General features: G+C 45.2%; 1 long non-coding RNA gene across 6 annotated transcripts in view; it reads right to left on the reverse strand.

Moving 5' to 3' along the window:
* Positions 1-473: 473 nt before the first annotated feature.
* The window catches only part of LOC118972329 (uncharacterized), a 42,377-nt gene continuing 19,126 nt past the window's right edge, over positions 474-23,724 (reverse strand). For 4 of the 6 annotated variants that reach the window (XR_012121180.1, XR_012121181.1, XR_012121177.1 and 1 more), the window contains one exon: positions 474-19,846. This is a non-coding gene — a long non-coding RNA (uncharacterized lncRNA). The remainder of the gene's footprint in view (positions 19,847-23,724) is intronic. The other 2 variants (XR_012121179.1, XR_012121178.1) reach the window with 2 other exon arrangements.

Here is a 23,724-nt window from a genome sequence, read left to right on the forward strand (position 1 = left end):
AATTGTCTGTTGATTGGTCACTATGCTAAAATCAGATTAAAGATGGGTACTAAAAAGGAGCTGGGAGGTTCAGGCTTATCCAAACCCCAAGCACATGGAGTTTCACTCATTTAAAGCTGCCCTTAGTCCACAGATCAAGACTGCTTTTCTCACTGGAGTTGGTCTTCACATGGGTCCCCAGGCAGTTTAGATAGGAAAGCGCTGTGGACCGTTGACCATGGGAAAATGGAGTTCTGACCGACAGGCCCAGCAAAAGTGGGAAGCTCTACCTCAGAGGGGGATAAGGAGAGAAGACACCCCTACTGCCAAGCTGTTTCCACAGAAACCCCAAAGTTTCCTCTGTGCCTGCTCTTCCCCTCCCCTGTCCTCACCCTCACCAAAATGCCTCATAGGGTCTTACTGTTGGGGGAGTGTTGTGTATTTCCTCGGTCCTTGCCCCCGCCACAACAAAGAATTGAAGGGCAGAGACACAGTAGTGAAGCAGAGTAAAAGTTTTATTTAAAGTTACTTAGAGAGAGAAGTGCAGCAGGCAACCTCAGCAAGGAGAGGGGCCCTGAAAGGTTGGAGAGAGAAAGTTTAAGATTAAAAGGTGACACACTTAAAAAGTGCGGGCAACCTCAGAGAGAGGAGTACCCCCTGAAAGTTTGGGGGTTCCCCCTTTTAAGGATTCCTTAGGAATGTGACTAAGGGCTGGGGGTGCAGACTTGTTAAGTGGTCTTTGAATACTTAGAATTAACACAAGGAACTTCCTGCTCTGATTTCTCCCTGGGATACTGGTGAGACAGGGACCATTGGCTTAGACAGAGTAGGGTGAGGGCCTCTGGAAAAAAACAAAAGCAAAATAATCCATTGTGAGATTTGCTTTGGCCTACTAAGGGGGGCCCAGTTTATTTTTCTAACTTTACCCAAGTGCTGCTTTTCTTACTCCATCCCTAAACAAATGATTTGTTGCAACTTAGGCAATGTAGCAAGCAAGGCCAAAACAACACAGTGAAAACAGAAAGGATTCCATCTTAAAACCCAATTAGTTAAAAAAGTTCCTTAACAAACAGACAATAACTCAGGCCACCTTGGGAGCAAAGCAGGCAGTCCTGATTGATATGCTCCCAGACCAGTAAGCTGCTATTCTGGGAGGAAATCAGAGAAGTAAAATTCCTGTAAATAACCAGGAAGCCTAATAAGAAACTTAGTGTTTCTTCAAAAGTATTTGAGACCACTTAGCAGGTGTACATCCCTAGCCCTTTGTCTCTCAACTGCCTATAAAACCCCTAGACAATCCACCACCCCTGTGTCCCCTCCTGGCCTGAGCCAGGAGCTCTGTCCTCTTGCTTTCTCTCCTTTCTCTCTAAAAAGCCTCTGCCTTGCTCTCCTACCTTGACTGCCAAGTTCATTCTTCAGCTCTGTGAACAAGAACCCCAGCAGCACTGGTGTCTTGGTCTGGGAGCATATCAAACAGACTGCCTGCCCAGCCCCCAAGGTGGGCTGTTATTGTCTGTTCTCTAAAGAGTAAGTTAAGAATCTTACATTTTTAACTTCCTGGGTATTAAAATACAGTCTTTAAGATGGAATCCTTCCTGCCTTTTACTATGTTGTTTACGGCTGGCCCTACGTGATTAACACAATAAAGACATGGGCTATGCTGAGGTACCCTCCTTTATCTGGGGAATATTCAAACATTCCAGGCCAAAATGCTCCTGGCTTTTTGAGCTTTAATTGATTAATTTGGGGACTTTTTACTTTCTGGCCTTTTTCTTTCCATGCCACTCATATTTATATTCCTCCCTAACATTACCTAAAAGTGGTTGCCTTTGAATTTTCCGTAACAGTAACTTCTAAGAGAAAATGATCACATATTTACATATACATTTAGGGATCCTCTTTTCTTAGCCTTTGAAGTTCTTCCAGCTACCAGAAGAACTGACTCTTCTAGGTTTTTCACAGCCTGAGTTTTACCCTTGGGTAACTCATCCCTGGCCCAAGTCGGTGAGAACTGGTGGAAGGCACCACAAGCTAAAGACCCCAGAACGAACAGATGTGCGCTGTGACCCTCGGCAGGGCTGGGAAACTTTCCAAGAGCAGATGTCACCATCCTTCCTCTCCAGAGCTCCAAAGAAGCCCCAGGAGAAATACAGGAACCATGTAACCAGGGCAACGCCTCACGACTCCAGGGCCATTCACAGGAAAAGCGTGTGACTGGCCCCCTGTGCTGTGCGGATAGTGCTTCTGAGAGCAAGACTGCTTTTGTCTGCAGTGTGCCCTGATTCTCCAGAGACACACACCACAGGGAGCTTCCTGGGAGAAGGGATGTTTCCTGTCCAGGGCATGGAAGCAGACCGCTGCCTCATGAATCTGACAGGATATGGCTGTCATAGGCAGATATGACTTATCTCTGTTCCTCATCCACCCAGAGCTCTCCCAGAGGACCTGCCCTTGTGCTTTGGAAACAGCCCAGCTTTGGAGTGAGGAATTTGGAAGGCTGGTTCTGCTACTTGAGGGCTGCGTGGCCTTGGGTCAATTCCCCCTAAGCCTTGGGTCACTCCTCTGTCTTGTGAATTAACTGTATCTAATATTAGAGTTCTCACACCCAACAAGGAGAATTCCACCTTTCCTGGAAGATTCTGGGCCTCAGTGTGTGGGGTTAGGGGGTGGGAAGAAATGAGAAGGGCCAAAGTAGGCAGACTTGATTCATGAGGGAAAGAACAGCTTTGATGGAGGAGGAAGGGAAAATCCATTGGAAAAGGAAGAGAAAGGAGGAGAGGAAAGCCAGGGTAAGCTGAGGCTGAGCTGGAGGAAAATCTGGAACAATGCAGAGGAAAGGAGGAGAGAGATTCATGAGGCAGCTGTAGACACATGAACTGCATTTAGAGATAGTCAGGGGACTTTGTTGGGATTATTAAGTCACCTTTTAGCATTTTAGAGATAATTCAGTGAAATAAGCAAATAGTTTTATCAAACAGGTTGTTGAAAGCCATTTCCTTCATTGGCTTGTCTAAAAGCAAAATAAGCACAGAAAACACCAGAAGCCTGTTAAGTAACTGTCCCCTCCTTTGTGCCACTCCTATGTCCAGCTTTAACCTCCAGCAGGTCAAGGACTCTGACACATCACTGTAGCCCGGCTCCTCACAGGTGTGGCTGCTGGCCCAAGGAAGATGCCAGTCAGATGTGTCATTGAGTTTATTGATTTCTGAGGCGTTTCCAGTTCTAAGCCTGAAGAAGGTCGAGAGAGAATTACAGCTTCCACTGACTTCACTGCTGTGTGTCATGGGTTCCATGAAGTGTGATGTGGAGCTGACCACTCTCAGGGAACCTCTGAGATGAGCCACAAACTTCCTAGGGGGCATCTGTCTGGAGTTCACTTATGTCAGTCCAAGTTTCCTGTATCCAAAAGAAACCTCATAAAAAGTCATCTAAACCAGTCATACATTATAAGACATTTCCTAATCTTTTGACACTAGCAATAATGAAATGGGGAAAAAATACCTTTGATTATATCTATAGGCAGGTAGTAGTCTGCACCGTGAACTGACAGGTTTTAATATTTGCTGCAAGCATCTGAACACACATTTTTAAAGAACTTCTTCCCTTTTCCTGTCCCATAGTATTCCCTTGTTTTAGCAGTCCCCAAAATGAAATGGGGTAGTTTTATATAGGAATGATATATAGAAATAGAATCAGAGGAATTCATAAAGGCTGAACCAGTTTTAGAGACCATTCTCCTCTGATTTCTTTGTGTAATTTTTGTTTATCCTCATAAGACTGAGAACTAAGCAAAGGAGAAAGTAAACTTGGTCTCCCTCTTACCATCCAACTCCTCACGCCCATCTCAGTTTCACTTTGCTGCACAATGTTGTAGTTCACTGTGCACAGAACAATTTATTTCTGTGGAGACTGGGGGGGAATAAAGCAGTACAGCGAAATCACTTGCCCGTGAAACCGAAATGCTCCTGATGGGGTTGGTGCCGGGTTCAGATGACAGAAGCCCTCCGCTCACAGATCTGTCTGCGCGATGTAGACAGGACAGGAAATCTGCCACACGTTTGCTGACTCTAGGGCACGCAAAGCACCTAATCCCACAGTCTTAAAGATTTACTGCAGGATGAGTCGCAAGTCCAAACATTGAGCCACGTTCCTCCTACCCCAACGAGCTGTCCTCAGAAGTTGCAACGCGTACTATGGGGCCTAGAGGGGCTTTCAAAACAAATAGCCAGAGCGGGTGTTCCCATCCCTAGATTCAGGGCAGCTTCCACACCACTTAAAAGAAATAATGGTATTTTTTTCCTGAACAGAAAAGAATGTTAGTGCAGAAAGTTTAAAAACACAAAAAAGAGATAAGAAAAATGAGATCATAGAATCCTGAAATTTAGTATGTAAATGAAACATTATTTCGTATCAGCACTTGATATACTTGATATATATATGACTATATAACATTGTCTTACAGGGTGGTGCTGTAGTTTACTTAACCAATTAAAATTAATCCCAATTGCTGGACATGAACCCCAATTTGCTGCTATTAAAATCAATACTTTGTGAGGTGTCTTTGTGTACAGATCTTGGCAAACCTCAGCAATAAATTCCTTGGCATAAACTTGGGTATGTTGACATGCCGGGTCACAGAGCATGCCCATTTTAAAGGTTTTTGACAGGCAACTTTTAACATCAATTTCCACTCTTTCTAGTCTTGCCAACATATCAAAATATCTTAATAAAAATATTTTGCCGATTTGATAAAGAAAAATGTTATCTCAGTGTGGTTTTACTATGAGTTTCTATGATTGCTTAAGAGGCTGAAGGATTATTTCATCTATTAACCACTTACATTTTTCTTTTGTTTTGACTTTTTAGACCCTCTCTGTAACTTTTTTGGAATATTTGCCTTTTTCTCACTAATATAGAAGACCTCTTCAAATATTTAGGATAGTAACCTTTCGTTAATATAGTGGTGAATTTTTCCTGGTTGCCATTTACCTTACTTGTATGTATGATTTTTTTTTTTGGATGTACTGAAGTGTTTCATTTCTATGCAGTAGAAACAATCAATCTTCTCCTTTATGTTTTCTGATTTTGGCTATATTGGCTTAGAGAAGCTTTCTCAGAGTCCCACAGACTTTTGTCAATAAATCATAATCACAATACTGCCTTGTCATAGCTCTTCTACTGTTGTACAAAGTGTAAATAGTGAAGAAGGGCTGAACCAGCTCTTAACGTCCTTTCCCCTGCAGTGTGCTTAGTAGATTGTAGCTATTCACTAAAAACATCTTTCAACTGAGCACCTACTATATTCCAGGATCACTAAATATAGATGAATATATATCAGCATAAATAAAGACACTGGCACACAACTGCTTCATGAATTCCACCAGCACATACTGAATAATTAACATGCAAAATGCAGAGACCAGGGTGGAAAAGGAATAGTGGTGAATCAAAAAAAAAGTCCCTGCCGCTTGAGAAATTCATAGTTTAATACACTCTTGAGGAATCAAAGAGAGGTAAGATTTAAAAGTCACAGGTGAATACCTGTAATACAAGGCAGAAAGTATAATACCTCTCAGTGCTCACAGGATGGGGACCAGGGAGGGGCTGCAGAGAAAGTGGCATCTGAAGTGAGCCTGACAGGTTACGAATGAAGGAGAGAACATTCTCTTCCTCCTGGCCTCAAAGAAAAGAGGAAGCAGGCACAGTCACCCCAATTTCTCCCTGTAGTCCCTTAAAATAATAGGTTACCAGCCAAATATGCTTGTAGTCAACCCACAATATGCCCCACGGAGGGCCTCAGTGAGGGTCTGAGGGGAAAGAGTTGAGTTAGCATTTCTTTACAATGCCTTTTGCATTTTCATTTTGCTTGTGGTATTTTTTTGGCATCCAGGCCTCTTCCTTCCGTAGTTCAGTCTTCTTGGATCTTGTGGTGGTTGTATTTTCCAAAGATGGCTGCACCGGTATGATTCCATTTCATATGCTCTTCAGGGAATGTAACTGTGACAGAATAATTAAGAGTTGGAGTCCATATTCCCTGCCTTTGAAACTGCGTGGACCTCTGTAACTGCCTCAACCAACAGAATGTGAAAAAAACAAAAAGTGCTGCGGCTTGACATCCAAGGCTAAGTCCTAAAAGGCCCTCCTGGCTGGCTCCCCTTCTCTCTCACGGGACATGTGCTCTCTGAATGCACCACCGTATTGTGAGGAAGTCCAGGCCGCCTAGAGAGGCTGCAGAGGCTCCTCTCCCCAATGGCCCCAGCCAGGTTCTCCGTCAACAGCCGGACAAGGAGGAGTTGAAGCTCCTGATGTGATTTCCATCTGGAGATATAATTGTGGCTTCTGGAGACTTGATCGGGAGGAGGGGGACTACTGATCAGGTGTGGAAGCAGAGGGAACAGATTGGAGGCTACAGCAATAATCCAGGACAGAGGTTATACCTGCAGAGTAAGGGAGAAGTAGTCCTATCTGGGACACGTTTTGAGGGTAGAGTTGTTGGGATTTGCTGATGGATTGGATAGGAGTTTGGGGAGGGAAAGAGAGGAGTCACTGATGATGTCTGGATTTTGAGTCTGAGCAATTGGGGTAAGTGATGGTGTCATTTACTAAGACAAGGACACATGAGGCAAGAGCAGCTTTGCAAGGCAGAGTAGGTCAGTAGTTTGATCTGGGGCATGTTAGACATCCAAGTGAAAATACTCAGTCACAGTAGGATATATGAGTCTTGAGCTCAGAGAGGCCTAACTAAGCTGGAGATAGAAACTTGGGAATCGTTCCAGATACTATTGCTGTGTAAGACATGACCCCCAAACTTAGCTTAAAATAGCTATTTCATTTGCCCACCAATCTGTGGGTTAGGAATTCAGGGCGGGGCACAGCAGGAGTGTTTAGTCTGCACTCCACAATTTCTGGGGCCTCACCTTGGAAGACTCAAGGGCCGGAAGCAGCATGGGGCCTCAGCAGATGTCGTCTACTGGAATACTTACAGTGGCTGCTCTGTGCGACTCAGGCTTCCTTACAGCATAGCAGCTGTGGTGCAGCTGGACTACTTACCTGGCAGCTCAGGGCTCCAAAAGTGAGTGTACCAAGAAACAAGGCAGAAGCAACATCATCTTCCCTAACTTACCTTGGAAATCATGCAGCATCATTTCCACGAAGTCCTATGGGCTATAAGGGACTCACAGCCTGCCTAGATTCAAGGTGGGTGGGGAGGGTGGTGGCCATAGACCCCTTCTGTGGGGAAGGGTTTGGCCCAGTTGTCAAACCCATCCTTTCAGAATACTATTTTTGCCCAGTCTTCAAGAGCTAAAGAATCCTCCAGCTTACTGAGCTCCAAAGAAAACTAAACATCCAAACAATAGCATCTGGATTTAGATTTAACTTGACTTCAGTTTTCTCAAAGAGCTGGTGAATGTTTTCTTACATTTTGTAGACTTTCCTAAGCCAAGAGAGTCCAAAGGTAACAATGTTTTCACCTCCAGCAAGCTAAACTGCCAAAAGTTCCCGAAATGGCAGGTCCCAGGTGACAATATAAAATAATTAAGTACCTCTTCACAAAGACTCTACAGTAGTTAAACACTCCATGTGTTAGCGTTGGAAGTTCTATTATACAGCCATCTTGTCGAAATAGGCTCTGATCTCTGCAGAGCTATAAAGAACCAGGCACGTGCTGTTCCCTTAATGCTGTTTTTGTTCATGTAAATTATGCCTTATTACACCCAGTAATACTTAACTAGTAAGTTAAAAACAACTCCATAACAATTTGGACCACTCCAGGCGCCCCTCACGGTTTTGTGGTTTCATGCAATTCGTATATTGTATACACGAAGACTTGCCTGGCAATAGGTAGCAAGAAATGAGTAATTAGAAACACTTCCCAAAGAAATTAGGTGACAAGCGGAGGTTTGAGGATTTCCGAGGGAGCCTGGAGCTGCAGATATTCATTATAGGTGCTGGGGAGGCACAGCTGCTCTGCTGAAAACCGTGTCTAATTGCCATGTGGCTGGATGCAGGGGCGGAGGACAGCCCAGCGCCACCCAGAGCCAGAAATGGTATCCATGGCAACACTACACTCCATTTTTAAACTTCTCATTGCATAAAAAGAAATTGCTTAGGTTTTTATCTTTCTCTTTTTCTTCCTACCAATTTCAGAATTTGAACCAGCAGTAAATACCCTCGGTCTAATATTTCATCGTGCTAATGACCAGCTGGGTTAAGTGCCTTTGGCTTTACCTCCAGCGTTAGCAACTCCAGCCAGTCATTAATTACTGTTCCAGGAAGCATTTTCCGATCAAATTATTGTTTAATCAAAGCAACAGAAAATGAACTCTTATTGCTGTCAGTAACAATTATCGACTCCCTATGAGTCTACACGGGGATGGTGAACTTTTTATAATGTAAGAAGTGTTCCCCTAGGAAGGGCTTTCTCTAGACACAGCAAAGTGGATCCCAGTACTCTTGGGGACTGTTTCCTGTGGGGAGGATGTTGACCCACAGGCAGGAAGACCCAGGCAGGGTACACCTGCACCGCCCTGGATCTCCAGTCATTCTTGTCAGTGTCCCTCTAACCTTGCTGTTAAGCCAAATGCCCTAAATGCTTCTGTGGGAATGTCTGAGGGGAAAAGACTGCTTCCATGAGCTTCGCATGCATGATAATAACCACATATCCTGAGTTCCTAAGGTGCCAGGCAGGCACTGTGCCCCATGGTTAATACACATAATCTCAAGGGGACTCTGTAATAGTCCTCGTAAAGAGTCCCCTTTCACAGATGGGGAAACTGAGGCTCAGAGAGGTTAACTTGACCAAGATCCATCATATTCTGGTAAAAAGCTGAGCCAGAATTTGATTAATAGTCTTTCCATTAGAGCCTTAGCTTTTAATTTATTTTCTAAGTTTTATTTGTCTTGAAATACACATAACTTAAAATCTACCAGCTTAACCATTTTAAAGCATACAGTGGTATTAAGTCCAGTCACACTGTTGTGCAAACATCACCACCACCCATCTCCAGAGCATTTTTCATCTTCCTAAATGGATACTCTGTATCCGTTTAACAACAGATCCTCCTCCCCCCACAAACCCTGGCTGCCACCATTCCACCTCCTGTCTCTGAACCTGGTTACTCTAGGGGATGGAATCATGTACAGTTTTTGTTCCTTTGTAACTGGCTTATCTCATTTAGCATTTTGTCCTTAAGGTTCATCCATTTTGTAGCACATGTCAGGGGTTTCCTTTCTAAAGATGAATAATATTCCATGGTATGTATGTACCACGTCTCTTTTGATCATTTACCCACGGACAGATATTTGGGTTGCGTCTACCTTTTGGCTATTGTGAATAATGTGCTGTGTTCAACATTTACCCACTGAGATACACTGAGACTTGGAGGAGTGACTCTCAGAGGAGGGCACCCAGCCCACGTGCTGCCTGACAGCCCTAACCTCGGCCAAGCACACGTGGCCCATCACCCTGTGAGAAGGCGCCACCTTTACTGGTGAGACAGAGATGATGGGCTTAGACAGAGCAGGGCAAGGGCCTTGAGAAAAAACAAAGCAAGAAAATCCATTGCGGGATTTGCTTTGGCCTGCTGGGGGGCCCAGCTTATTTTTCTGACTTTACCCAGGTGCAGCTTTTCCTACTCCAGCCCTAATCAAGTGATTTGCAACCTGGGAAATTTAGCAAGCAAGCCCAAAACAATGTAGTAAAAACAGGAAGGATTCCATCTTGAAGATTTTAAAACCCAATTAGTTAAAAAGTAAATTTCTTAATATACTCTTTAACAAACAAGACAATAACTGGGTCCACCTTGGGAGCAAAGCAGGCAGTCTTGATTGATATGCTCCCAGACCAGCAAGCTGCTATCCTGGGAGGAAATCAGAGCAGTAAATTTCTTGTAAATAACCTGGAAGACTAATAAGAAACTTAATGTCTCTTCAAAAGGTCTGCATCCTTAGCACTTTGTCTCTCAACCGCTTATAAATACCCCAGACAAAGCACCACCCCAGGCTCTCTTGTCCCTCATGGCCTGAGACAGGAGCTCTTTCCTCTTACTTTATCTCTAAACAAAGGCCTCTCACTTGTCCTACTTTGAGTGTTTGGGAAGTTCATTCCTGGACTCTCTGAACAAGAACCCCAGAGTCACTGGCAGGGGAGAGAGGTGGCCTGAGGCCAAACCCTCTTGCAGGTTGGCCAATTGGAACTCCTCAGCTCCACACTGGCACACCTGAGGAATGCAGGTGTGCAGTTGGATTCCCGTCTGTTTCCCTGAGTCATAGTTCTGGCTCAAATCCAGACTCAGTCCAGACCTGCCTGTGGGGGTACCCAGCTGGACTGCAGTCTGCCTGGGGTCTGTGCTGGCTCACCCGCCCACCCCTGCCAGCTTCATCCACCTGGTGGTCCCAGCCAGGCTGAGAATGAGCAGTGTTCTCCTCCAGGGAGCATCTCCAAAGGGGCTTCGTGGAAATGTGCGGGGCATTTCTGGTTGTTCTAATGCCTGGTTGGGGGCTGCTATGAGTAACATGTGGGGCGGGGGGCCTGAGGCGCCCTGCCTTCTCTGTGGGACAGTTGCCACAACAAAGAATTGCCCTGCATCCTGAATCACTTTCAAACATCTTATTAAAATGAATCTTGTAAGCAAAAAGCCTCACGATCATTATCTGAGTCTAAAAGCTAATTAGGTTTTACAAATGGGCACAGAGTAATTTTGCACAGTCTTAATACGCACCAGATTTTCCAGGAATGCAACTATTGAGTAAAAGACTTTAAATATTTGGAACTTTACCTAGGGGTGTTCCGCATTTGGAAAATCACGACAATGTCACTGCTAGTATCTGAGTTGCAAAAATCTTTATGCAACACATCAGTTCCATTTGAATTGCCACATTCAGGAGAGCCCACATTTGGAGGCAGGAATCCAACACATTTCTTAGGTCTTCTGGTGTAGTCCTTCCGAAGCACTTACATATTGAAATGTACACTACAGTATTATAAATTCATTATTCTTTTCTTTATTTTACACTCAGGGCATTATTACTTTTATTTTGAAATGTTCTGTGTGTTGATTGATTATATTAGACCACAACTCATCCACATGTTGCAGATTTCAAAATGGTAGTTTGGATACACTGTATTATATAACCCCTCAGCAGGGTCTGGAACAGCATTCTATAATCAAGCATACTAATATTTCTACTAGAGCAAAACATAGACACAGAGTGACATGAATAAAGTCGATATGTAACTTCAGATCAGCTCAGAGCAGATTTTGCTGACAAAATTAAAAAACAAACAAACTTTGGAGTGTCAAAGCTTTTTGGATTCTGGATAAGGGTTTGTGGGCTTCCATTCCCTATGACGCTCATGTGGTGATAATGAAGGGGGCATTTTAAGAAGGGGGTACTGGACCTGATAGGCTGAGAACATGACTTCATGCACCGCTTCAAGCCAAAATCAGTCTTGGGTAAGTGGGCCTCTACCCTAAGCCTGAGGTTCTCCCTTCCTGAAGTTTCCTCTGGGCTCCCATGAACGTGAGTGACCTGGGCGTTCTATTTCCTGTCTTTCAGCTCTGGACCTTCACAAATTACCTTTGTCAGATGACCACTATCCCATGCAATGCCCCCGAGGTAACTGGCCACAGCTGATCACTGCCCCAAGCAGGCAGATAGGAGCTCTGAGTGTAAGGTTGAAGGCACTGGGGGGAGGGGTGAGCACATCGGACACTAATGACGTGCCAAAGTCCCCAGCTGCTGCCCCCTCCCAACCTGAAAGACGTGTCTTAGGCTAGCCAATCCTCGCGCCGCTGTAAATCTAAGCTCTGCCTCCCCCTACCTTATTTAAAAACTCGCTGCCTGCCCTGCTGAGTGTGACTTCCCCAGCCTGTGATAGCCAGACAGGGGAATATCACCCAGGAAATGCGCTCAAATAGAATGCCTGGCCCTTAGTTGCCTCTCTTCGCCTGCTTATTTTGGCTAGAATTTATCTTACATTTGGTGCCAAAATCCCGGGAAGGTGCATGAGCGCGGGGCCCTGACTGGCCATCGGCGGCCCCACCCCCTCTTTGCCCGACCTGGGACCTCAGCCTGCTCTCTGCTGCATGAACTATTTTCCGGTGAGTCCCTCAGTTTCCCCCAGTCTGTTTCCCTTCCTAACTCCATTTCACCTGGTCCATCCAAAATCGTATATACACCCAGGTTTGGGCATCCAGCCCATCCCAGGCAGGCATCCAGGATACCCGCCCCTGGCCCTGTGGTGTGGGAGACGTCCCTCACCCAGGCTCCCAGGCCGTCTCCCCTGACTTGGTGCGCTTGGGATGCTGGGCGCTCCTCTCAGCGGGATTAGTTGGGAAGTGGCGCAGACATTGGGAACCAGCCCTCAAAAGTGGAGGCTCAGACCCTGTTACAGTGTCTCATTTCTAATTTGGCTACTCTATGTTTGTACTGGGAAGTTTACAAACGGAAGCTAGTCTTTCTTTGCTCTGAGTCTGGGCCTCAGTATCCTATGGACAATCAACTCACTGGCCCCCTGAGAGAACTTTTGATTTTGGCCTCCTCACCGACTTAACTAATTACTGCCACTGAAGCAGAGAGTGGGGTGAAATCCCATATGTGCAGGCTTTTTGGACTTTGCGCTCCTGTCCAGACCTTTATATTACCTGTTCAATGACTCAGGTTCTCCTAGCCCGAACTCCAGTTAAAGACTGTCAGCCTCTTACTCTGCTCAGTCCTTCTTCCTTTTCAGATCCACCAGAAAACCTCAGTTGCCGCCTCCCTCAGCTCACAATCCCCTTCCCCTCTCTCCACCACCATCTTTAAGTCCTTTGTCTTCACACGTGTCGCTCATATTAAAGTCCTACATTCTCAACCATGCTGTGGTCCTGCTCTCCTCTTCCAGTGGCTGCACCACCCCCTCCCCCTCTCCTTCTGCCTTCACCGCCCTCTTCCCCCACCAGAACACACTCCTCCTGCCCTCTGGTTCCAGAAGCCATGGACAAGAAGCTGAAGAGAAAGAAAGCAATTAGGTATCAGTGACTCAAGTCTTTATATCGGTTTGTCTGTCTGTGTATATGTTTTTGTGTAAGAAGTGTTGCTGACTGTAGTCGTTGTGTCTCACTTTGTGTATTTGTGTGTCTAGGTGTGTAGATGAAAAATAAAAATATTTTCCTACCTCTGGATGGTATTAATAAAAATTGATTTAAAAACAAGCACTTGTGAAAATTGGGCATTCTAAAACTTCCAGAAAATCTAATAAAAAATGTTAAGCATTAATGCTAATATAAGTTTGGCTGAAGTGAGCATGTCCTTGTGGTTATCAGCTGCCTAAGTTTACCTAAAGTCATTTAAGTTGATGTTACCTGCTAAATCTTTTAAGAAAAAAATGCTTAAAGGCTTAGCTTTGTCTAATATTCAGTAAAGGTCTCTTAAGTAATCTAGCATAGTTGTTATGAATGAGTGAACTAAATAAGTGTGGCAAGTGAACACCTTTTTAATTGTGTGTTACAGTGTGTATACCTACCTACAGCCTGAGAATCTTTGTGGTAACCTAAAACCTTAAAGTTTTGCTAAGAAGATATACTTTGTGTTTAGTGAAGATTGTGCTGTAAAGCTCATAGTTACAAAAATTATAAAATGTTCATAAATTTGTCTATCTAAAGAATGCTCATGTAACAGTTTACAATAGCCTGCTTCTCAGTGTTCACTAAAAATTAAAGTACCTAATAATTTTAAGTTCTAATTAAAACTACTTAAAGTAATAAGGAAAACATTTCTGCATCCTAAAGAATGTGTTCTTTTGATAAAAGAAAGTAACTTTGTTCTAAAGTACAGCTGTTTTTACAGAGAGAACTCTAAATGAAAAAGAGGGGTATAGAAAGTTTGTAGAAGAATTTAATATGGTCATGCTATATAAAATTAAAGCAAATGAGTCTTGGTATCAAATACACAGCAAAATTAGAATTTTGTTTTCAATTAAAAAAGACAGTTTTCTTAACTATTAGTCTGCTCTTTGAAGGGCCCCCACCCATAAGATGGCGAACTTCTGGCTTCTCTTCCGGGTCCTCGGTTCCCGACGGCGCCACCTGAAGCCCAATCACCTCTCGCCCCCCTCCCAATCCCAGCACCTAGCCAATAGCCACCAGCCCCGTAGAAGTAACACCACAATCACCCCATGCCCCTTCCTATATAACCCAGCACGTTTCCCTAATAAAGCGGAATTCTCCGGTGAATTGCTGCTGTGTGTCACTCCTTCCTTTCATTGGTGCCGAAACCCGGGAGACAGGACACCCCAACTGGGCCCCGTCTTCCCCCGACACCAGCAGCAGCTTGCCCTCGTCCTCTTTTTCCGGCGCTGGCTCCTGACACTCACCACTCCTCTTTGGCCTTTGGGTAAGTTTTCCCCCGGAGTGGGCTGCTCTTCCGCGAGCTATCGCAGTGCCATTGACCGTGATCATCCGGCAAGGCCCTGATGCTTGGGGACGAGGAGGGAACTCTCCCCGCCTCAGGCCTTCACGGCTGCAGCAGACCCTCAGGCCCCTCCTCCAACAGCCATAAATGAGGTGACTCCTTTGCGGATGAGAATGCTCCCTTTCCCCATCTACTTCCCCCTAGATACAGGAGCCACCTTCTCAGTCTTGCGGGAATACCGGGGCCCTACCACACCTGCCATTATTCCTGTAGTCGGGGTAGGAAGTAAACAGATTTTCCCATTAAACCGCCCCCCCCTTTTATGCACAATCCAAGACAATCCCATACCTTTCTCCCACTCCTTCCTAGTTATGCCCCAGTGTCCCATCCCTTTACTAAGACGGGACATCCTTTCCCTCCTCCACGTTTCCATAACTATATCCACTCCCACAGCCCCCAGTACTCCCTTTCTGATGGCCCTCATAGCCGACGACCCCCTCTACCCAATGAAAGCTCCAGTTCTGCCCTCATACACCCTGTAAATCCCAAAGTTTGGGACATTACAAGCCCCTTCGTGGCTCTATGTCCTCCTGCCTCTATCAAATTACGTGACCCCTCTCAGTATATCTGTCAGGCCCAATACCCCCCTAACCACTTCGGCCCTCATAGGCCTCCAACCCATCATTCAGGACCCTTTAAACAAAAATTACCTCAGACCCACTCACTCTCCGTTTAATACCCCCATATTAGTTGTTAAAAAAACCAACGGATCTTTCCGCCTAGTCCAAGATCTCCGCCTCATTAACATGGCCATCGTCCCTATCCATCCCTTAGTTCCAAATCCATACACCCTTTTATCACGGATCCCTGCCTCAGCCTCCCACTTCTCAGTCCTAGATCTCAAGGACGCATTTTTTTCTATCCCTCTGGACCCCTCCTCCCAAGATTTTTTCGCCTTCACCTGGATGGACCCATACACAAGACATTCTGAACAACTCACTTGGACAGTTTTGCCACAAGGCTTCCGAGATAGTCCCCATATTTTTGGACAGGTCCTAGCTCAGGACCTCAAACAGTTTCATCATAATCACTCCAAGTCCACCTTATTACAATATGTGGACGATCTACTCTGCAGTCCCTCGTGGGAACAGTCTCAACTTGACACTGCCTCCCTACTTAACCTTCTAGCTTCCAGAGGTTACCAGGTATCCCCTGTCAAAGCTCAAATCTCTTCCCCTTCTGTCACTTACCTAGGATTCCTTCTGTCTCAACAAAGAAAGTCCATTACCTTAGACAGAAAATGACTCCTCTCTGACCTGCCTGTTCCCAAAACCAAGACAGAAATCCTTTCCTTTCTAGGCCTAGCTGGGTATTTTAGAGCGTGGATCCCTAACTTTTCCCTGTTGGCAAGACCCTTATATGACCTCAGCAAGGGCCCCCCTGAAGAACCATTATCCTCCTCACCCCGACACTCCTTCATTAAGCTCCATCAAGCCCTTGTGGAAGTGCCAGCTCTCCATCTTCCTGATTTGTCGAAGCCCTTCTCATTATACATCCATGAAAGGTCCAGTCAAGCACTAGGAGTCCTAGGCCAATATTATGGCCTACCCTTTTCCACAGTAGCTTATCTCTCCAAGCAATTAGACCCCACAGTTCGGGGATGGGCCCCCTGCCTACAGGCATTAGCCATTGTACAGCCCTTGCAGAAGGAAGCTTATAAACTGACATTCGGGGCGCCACTTACCATTCTGTCCCCACATCACCTAAAGGACCTCTTAACCTACAAAAATTTACAGAATCTCCCTCCCTCCAGACTCCTGACCTTATTAACCTCTTTCCTCCAAAATCCAGACATTTCTTTCCTCCCCTGCCCGCCCCTGAATCCGGCCACTCTTCTTCCTCTACCCTACTGTCCTCATACTCCCTTGCATGATTGCCTGGAAGCCCTTCACGACTTCCTTCTGTGCCACTCCACAATCTCCGAAGGAGCCCTCTCGCACTCCGACCTCATCTGGTTTACTGATGGGTCCTCCTTTAAACATGAGGGCACCCACTATGCAGGATATGCAGTAGTGTCCCTCGAAGATGTCATTGAGGCACAAGCCCTACCCCCCGGTACAACCAATCACTAAGCTGAACTCATTGCAGCCACCAGAGCTTGCACTCTGGCCCGGGACACGTCTCTCACACTGTACACTGACTCCAAATACGTATTCCACATTCTCTTGTCTCATGCAGTAGTATGGAAAGAATGAGGCCTCCTCACCACAAAAGGAAATTTCATCACTAATTCAGCCTTAATAACTAAACTCCTAGAGGCTTCACAGCTCCCACACCAAATGGGCATAGTCCACTACAAGTCACATCAAAAGGATGACTCCCCCATTGCAAGAGGTAACAACAAAGCTGACAGAGTAGCCTGGTCAGTTGCCCTATCAAAAGACACACCAGACAACAATCCGTCTGCCCTTGCAGTTTTAGCCTTATCACAAGACACTCTCTGTTCCCAGGACAAAGAGTCCCTCTTCCGCTTCTTACATGATCTGTTCCATCCTAGCCCCCAATCCTTGATCCATTTTTTACAATCCTTTTTTTCTCTCTCTCCTGAAGACAAAAGTCTACTTAACCAAATCACCCGTAGGTGCACCATCTGCCAATGCACTAACCCTAATACCTCCCTCAAGGCCCGACCCTTCCTGGCTCATCAAGCAAGGGGTAATGTCCCCACTGCAGACTGGCAAATAGACTTCACTAACATGCCCCCTGTATGGCATACCAGATACCTACTCGTGTTAGTAGATACATTTTCAGGATGGGTCGAAGCTTTCCCCACCACTAACAAACGAGCGTCCACGGTTGCCTCTATCCTCCTCACCCAGATCTTTCCTAGGTTCGGGATGCCCACTTCCCTCCAATCAGATAATGGCCCTGAGTTCACTGCCCAAATTATCCAGAACCTCTCCAAGTTGCTCTCACTCCCCTGGCATTTACATTGTCCTTATCGACCACAGGCTTCGAGAAAAGTAGAAACAACCAATAGGACTCTAAAGGACATCCTGACCAAACTATCTCTAGAACTACACCTTGATTGGGTTCGCTTACTTCCCTTAGCTCTACTCCGCATTCGGGCCCTCCCAAAGAAACCTTCCTTCTTGTCACCCTTTGAGATCATGCACGGCCGCCTGATTCTATCCCTGGGGCTCCCTTCCCACAAAGGACCAAATCCTCCCAATATGGCCTTCCGCTACTCTCTCTCCTCCGCACTGAATTGTGGAAATATCAGGATTGGCTCCTTCCTGATCCATCCGCCTCCCAAAATCCTCCTGTCTTATAGCCTGGCCAACTAGTGTTTTATAATCCGCCAGAGGATTGGCCCTCTCTCAGCCCAAAATGGGAAGGTCCACACCCAGTTATTCTCTGCACCCCCTCGACCGCCAAGCTCTCACTGCCTGATAACTCTGTCACCCCTTGGATTCATATCTCCAGGTTGAAACCAAACACCCAAGACCCACCTTCTCTGGACAGCCAAGACCCATCAGTCACAATCCAGAGTCCTTCGGATACAGCCCAAGATGCTGTCTACTCTACCATGCCTCATCCCTCTGATCCGTTGAAACTCCGCATCTCCCGTTCACCCCTTTTGCCATCCATATCCGAATCATGACTTTTTCCTCCTTTACTGCTCTCTCGCTTTTTTTCCTCATTCCTATTGTCTTCCCCACCACCCCAGCCTCCTTTGTATGGCAATTCAAAGTCAGACAGACTTACACACAGCATCAAACAAAAGTTACTGCCCTCATTGCCACATCAGACTGCCCTCTGAAAGGCTGCTCTGAGCCTTTGTACCTCCACTTTCCTCCCTCCACTGAAGTGTTCACTAGCAGCTACCTTTATTCTCCCTACCTCTGCTTCCTCTATGACCAAAGACAAGCCTATTGCAGGCGATGGCAAGACACCTACAGGGGATGTCCCTACTGGTCTTGCGCCATTCACTACATGAGTAACCCCCGGTACCCACAGTATTACTCCTTGAACCGTTTCATGAAATATCCCAACCGCTCATTCTCCTTATCAATTCCAGATCCCTGGGACTCTAGATGGGCCACTGGAGTCACAACCTCAGTTTACTACGGGGGGTCCTCGATCCCCAATGGTACCCTTCATATCTCTCAAGAGTATGTTCCCTCTCATTCACAGATCTCTCAAGTTGCATCCGTTATCAGACATTCTGAAAAAGTCATTATCCAAACTCTTGACGGCGCCTCTTCATCTTCTCACCCCCGCCCCTCTTCCAATTCCTCCTACTCTTGGTTACAGCTCATTCAGGACACCACCATCTTTCTCAACCACACCCTTAACACCACCAATTGTTTCTTGTGTGCATCACTACAGCGCCCACTGCTAGCTGCCGTGCCCCTTAACATTTCCAATTACTCCTTTCACGCAGAAGGACAACCCTTCTGCCCCCTGGCAGACATACCCCTATGGGAACCAGAATACGCAAACAATCTCACCATCCACCACTGTGTAGGCCCAACCCCTCCCCCCTGAAGCGCACTTCACTGTCTCTCTATCCACACCCCTACCTCTGGCTCTAAGACTTTTACGCAGCCGGGACACTTCTTTTGGTGTAATGGCAGTCTTTTCAACTCACTGCCTCCCAACTCCAGCACACCCTGCATTCTCGTCACCCTAATCCCACAGCTTACACTTTACAGCATGGCAGAATTCCTTGAGCTTCAACCTCCTTTGCCCTTGTGCACAAGAAGGGCTGCTTTCCTTCCCATCATGGTCAGTATCTCTTTGACCACCTCAGCCATTGGGGCAGGGTTTTCAGGGGGAGCCTTGGGTCACTCTCTATGGGCAATTAGAGATCTCAACACCAAACTTGAGGGAGCTCTGACATCCACTGCCGATTCCCTGGCCTCTCTCCAAAGACAGGTCACTTCGCTAGCTAAAGTCACCCTTCAAAACCGGTGGGCCTTAGATCTGCTTACAGCCGAAAAAGGCAGCACCTGCATCTTCCTTCGAGAGGAGTGCTGCTATTACATCAACGAATCCAGCATTGTAGAAACTGACATTACCAAACTCACCGACCTTGCCTCCAGCCTCCACTCTGCTTCCAATTCCAACCCATTCTCTTCAATACTAACAAACCCCCTCCTTACCTGGCTCTGGCCCAGTGCAAACCCCATAATAATCATTCTTCTCGCCTGTCTCTTCTTACCCTGTATAATAAAGTTCATCAAATCCCAAGTCGGAAAAATCTCTAATCAAACCTTCAATCAGCTTTTACTCAGGAACTACCAGCTTCTGGCCACAGAAGATCCCTCACCCTCACATAACCTCCTCACCACACGCTGAGATGGACCCCTCTCTTCACTGGAAACTGTTCCTGGAAACAATGGCCGCAGACGTCTGGCTTCTGGCACCCGTATCCTCTTGGCACCATTGGAATCAACAAGTCCTCGACCTATGGTTACAGGGAACCTTCATTGGTTTCCAACCTGAAGAAGTCCACATCTACTCATCCTTACTGTGGGGAGTCCTATCAACCCTTTCCTCCCAATCCTCAAGCCCTCACTCCCTTCTCTGCCCCCCGTTCAGCAGGAAGCAGTCAGAGAGAAAGCAACGTCCACAACCCCATAGAGGAGAAAGTGGGGAATGAAGGGCCCCCACCTGTAAGATGGCGAACTTCCGGCTTCTCTTCCGGGTCCTCAGTTCCTGACGGTGCCACCTGAAGCCCAATCACCTCTCGCCCCCCCTCCCAATCCCAGCACCTAGCCAATAACCACCAGCCCCATAGAAGTAACACCACAATCACCCCATGCCCCTTCGTATATAACCCAGCACCTTTCCATAATAAAGCGGAATTCTCCGGTGAATTGCTGCTGTGTGTCGCTCCTTCCTTTCACTCTTAATATTGAAAGATTACAATGAGTTCTCTAATTGTTTTATCAAAGCAGTTTCTCATGCTAAAGTCTCAGTGAGTGTTCGGAGTATTTAAAAAAATGAGATCTTAATATTAAAAGGACTAAAAGCTAAACTTTGCTAACAGCTGTGTAACCTTCTTTATTTGCCTTTAAGGTATTTTGTTGTCATTCTAGTTAAATGAGTAAGTATTGCTTCATGGCAACCTATAATCTTATTTAAGCAAATGCCAAAGAAACTTTCTTTTAACAACTTTTCAAAGTCAAATTCAAAAGGTGCTTTTACCTCTAGTTAACTCTGATATTTTCCAGGGGGCCTCTGGAACATGTCAGAAGAATTTTTTCTCATTGGAGAAAGTATTTAGCTAATTTGGCTTATTTATCTGATATATAATTACCTGCTTAATAACCTAAAAAGCACTGTCAAAGAGAATGATGCTAAACTTTGTTACTGAATGTTTTGTGTTACAGAAATATCCGAATTTCCTTATGTCAACTGTCTTACAGTAAGCTCTCATCAGATCTTTAACCATTGTCATTTGTAAGTCTTTTGTCATTTATAGTCACTGTTTTATTACTCCTAAACTAGTAAAGAACTAGATTTCAGCAAAACAAGTATTAGTTACATAAAATTAAATAAACTAAAGAAGATGATTTTGTGGCTTTTTGTTTCAAATGTAGCTGGTAAAGTGCTTTAAGCTTTTTCTCTTAAGCTGAAAACAGTTTAGTAAATGACTGCCTTTATAAGCAGAATTGAAACTTTATCTTTCTCTCTACCTGATCCCTCCAGAATTTAAGAACTCTCAGTGACTATCTTTATATTTCATGTCAGTATGTTTATTTGCACAAGTTCAATAAGAATCTGCTTTCCTTGTAAAAAGACCAATTAAAAACACTAGTTATATTACCAAGGCTTTGACTGGAACGTCATACCTGAGAGACACGTGTGTAAACTCAGATATGAACAGACAGCTTTAAGGAACTAAGGTTGACTTTATAAAGCCAACAACACCCCTTAGAAGAACTGGCATGGTACCTTGCTTAGAGAGTTCCCAGCAGCCTTACCAGGTGAGTAAGGAAGGTCACTTCCTGGCAGGTACAAGAACCTCAAGATGTCTTAAAAATCTCGAGAAGAGAAGAATTCACCCAAATCTACAGGTACTGCAGGCAAAACCTGATGGCAAGTCTGGCTTGGCTGTATGGCCTCAAGAGGCCTTTAAAAGTTCAATCTGAAATTCCTTACAAAAATTCCAGCAAAGCACATTTAAAAAAGCCTATGTAATCAATTGCTCTTCTTGCTGCACTTAAGCAAATAATAAAGCCAAGTGTTAATTATTTTCTTAACCTAGTTACTTCTAATAAAAATGAAGGTGATTTTAGAGAAAAGTATTGTTTCAATAATGCAGCCTTCATCTGTACTAAATCCTAGAACTAGGCATTGAGACATAAACTAGATTCACAATTCTAGCTTCTTCAAAATACCTGGCTATGATTTTCTAGATGTTTTAGTTTACTCCTGTCATTTCAATTAAAGTTTTACTACTTATAGTTCTCATATTCAACCATGCATTCTTAATCTCATTAAGTTTGTCCTCCCAGAATAGAAGCACCAACTTTCTGAAGCCCTCTCAACTGACCAGTGATAGAAACCTAGCTGCACCCTTTACTATGCCCCTTCTCGGCTAAAGCAGATAGAGCGGTCATCGTCCCTTTTCCCTAGCAGCAGCTAGAGTCTCTATCTGTAGAGGAGAAAACAAGACAGAGACCATAAGCTTAGACAGAATAAAGTGAAAGCCTCTGGAAAAAGCAAGGCAAGATATTTGCAGTCAGAGCAATGTAACTACATGCTATGAACCCCCTGCCCCATAACACCCCTTGTCAGCCAGAAGTAGCCAGATCAAGTCATCACCCATTATGACCAAAAGGCTGGAATGTAAGGTTGAAGGCACTGGGGGGAAGGGTGAGCATGTCGGACACTAATGATGTGCCAAAGTCCCCGGCTGCTGCCCCCTCCCAACCTGAAAGACGTGCCTTAGGCTAGCCAATCCTCGCGCCGCTGTAAATCTAAGCTCTGCCTCCCCCTACTTATTTAAAAACTCACTGCCTGCCCTGCTGAGTGTGACTTCCCCGGCCTGTGATAGCCAGATGGGGGAATATCACCCGGGAATGGTGCTCAAATAAACTGCCTGGCCCTTTGTTGCCTCTCTTCGCCTGCTTATTTTGGCTAGAATTTATCTTACACTGAGCTTAGCACCACCAGCTTCCCAGGCTCCTTTCCCTCCACTCTCATGCCCAAAGGTAAGCTGCTTTCCACCTGAAATGCCAACTTTGTTTCCCTTGTCCCTTAGGTGAGGGGTTCCTTCTTTAAGCCCCAGGTTAATGATCACCTACTTATGGGAGTATCCCCAAAGCTTGCAAACAGCATTTGTCACTCATTCAGGGGAGAGTAACTCTTGTATGTTCAGTCATTCCAGAAATGCATTTTGTTTTGAGTGCCTACTGTGGGCCAGGCACTGGACTAGGCTAAAGAACACAGACCCTGTATAACCTTGGATTTCCCGAGACGATGTCCCCAAGGCCTGCTTAGGGCATGGCACTCGTTAGCCTCTTGTTCTTGCCAGTGGAGTGGTAGAGCCCTCCAGCTCCTCGCCCAGGAACAAGTTCGTTCCCACCGAGACCGGGACTCCCATTTGCAGGGCAGCTCCTTGGGGAGCCAAACTCTCTGCAAAGTTCTGTTCTCTTCAGAAAACAGGTGCTTGCTGGTGTGCCCAGGAGACCAAGTCCCAGCATGAATTGTCTCCTCTTTCTAGAATGTTAATTTCACTCAAAGACTGGGGAAGGAAAGTTAGTGTAAAGTAAGTAATTTAACGTTATTTTTTACATTAGCTTAGTCATGGATATGTTATGGAGCAAAATGCTAAATTAACACACATTTTTCTTGGTTTATTATTTGAAGAGGTAATACATGTGTGAAACAAACTTTGAAAGGTATAAAAGAGTTTAGAATGATAATTTAGCCTGGCTTCCATTCCAGGAGGCAACCACTAGTCCCAGATTCTTAGGAATCCTCCAAGTGATAATCTATACATAGTACAAGTGTGGGGGTTTTTGTTTTTGCTTTTTTGGCACAAAGGATCACATAAAATACACACTACTCTGCTTTTTTCAGGTAACACTACATCTTAGAGACCTTGTCATAACATTTTTGTAGAGTTATCTCATTATTTTAACAGTTGCACAGTATTACCTTGTATGGATGTGCTAGAATTTGTTAACCAGCCACATGGTAGTTATTTCCAGTATTTTCCTATCACAGACTACACTGCAACAAGTACAACCCTGAATATTCTTCATTTGTACACGTGTCAGTATGTCCCTAGGACAAATTCCTAGAAGTGGGTTGCCGAAAATACTAGATGGT

This window comes from Manis javanica, chromosome 9 (genome assembly GCF_040802235.1).
Source record: "Manis javanica isolate MJ-LG chromosome 9, MJ_LKY, whole genome shotgun sequence".
Lineage (NCBI taxonomy): Eukaryota > Metazoa > Chordata > Mammalia > Pholidota > Manidae > Manis > Manis javanica.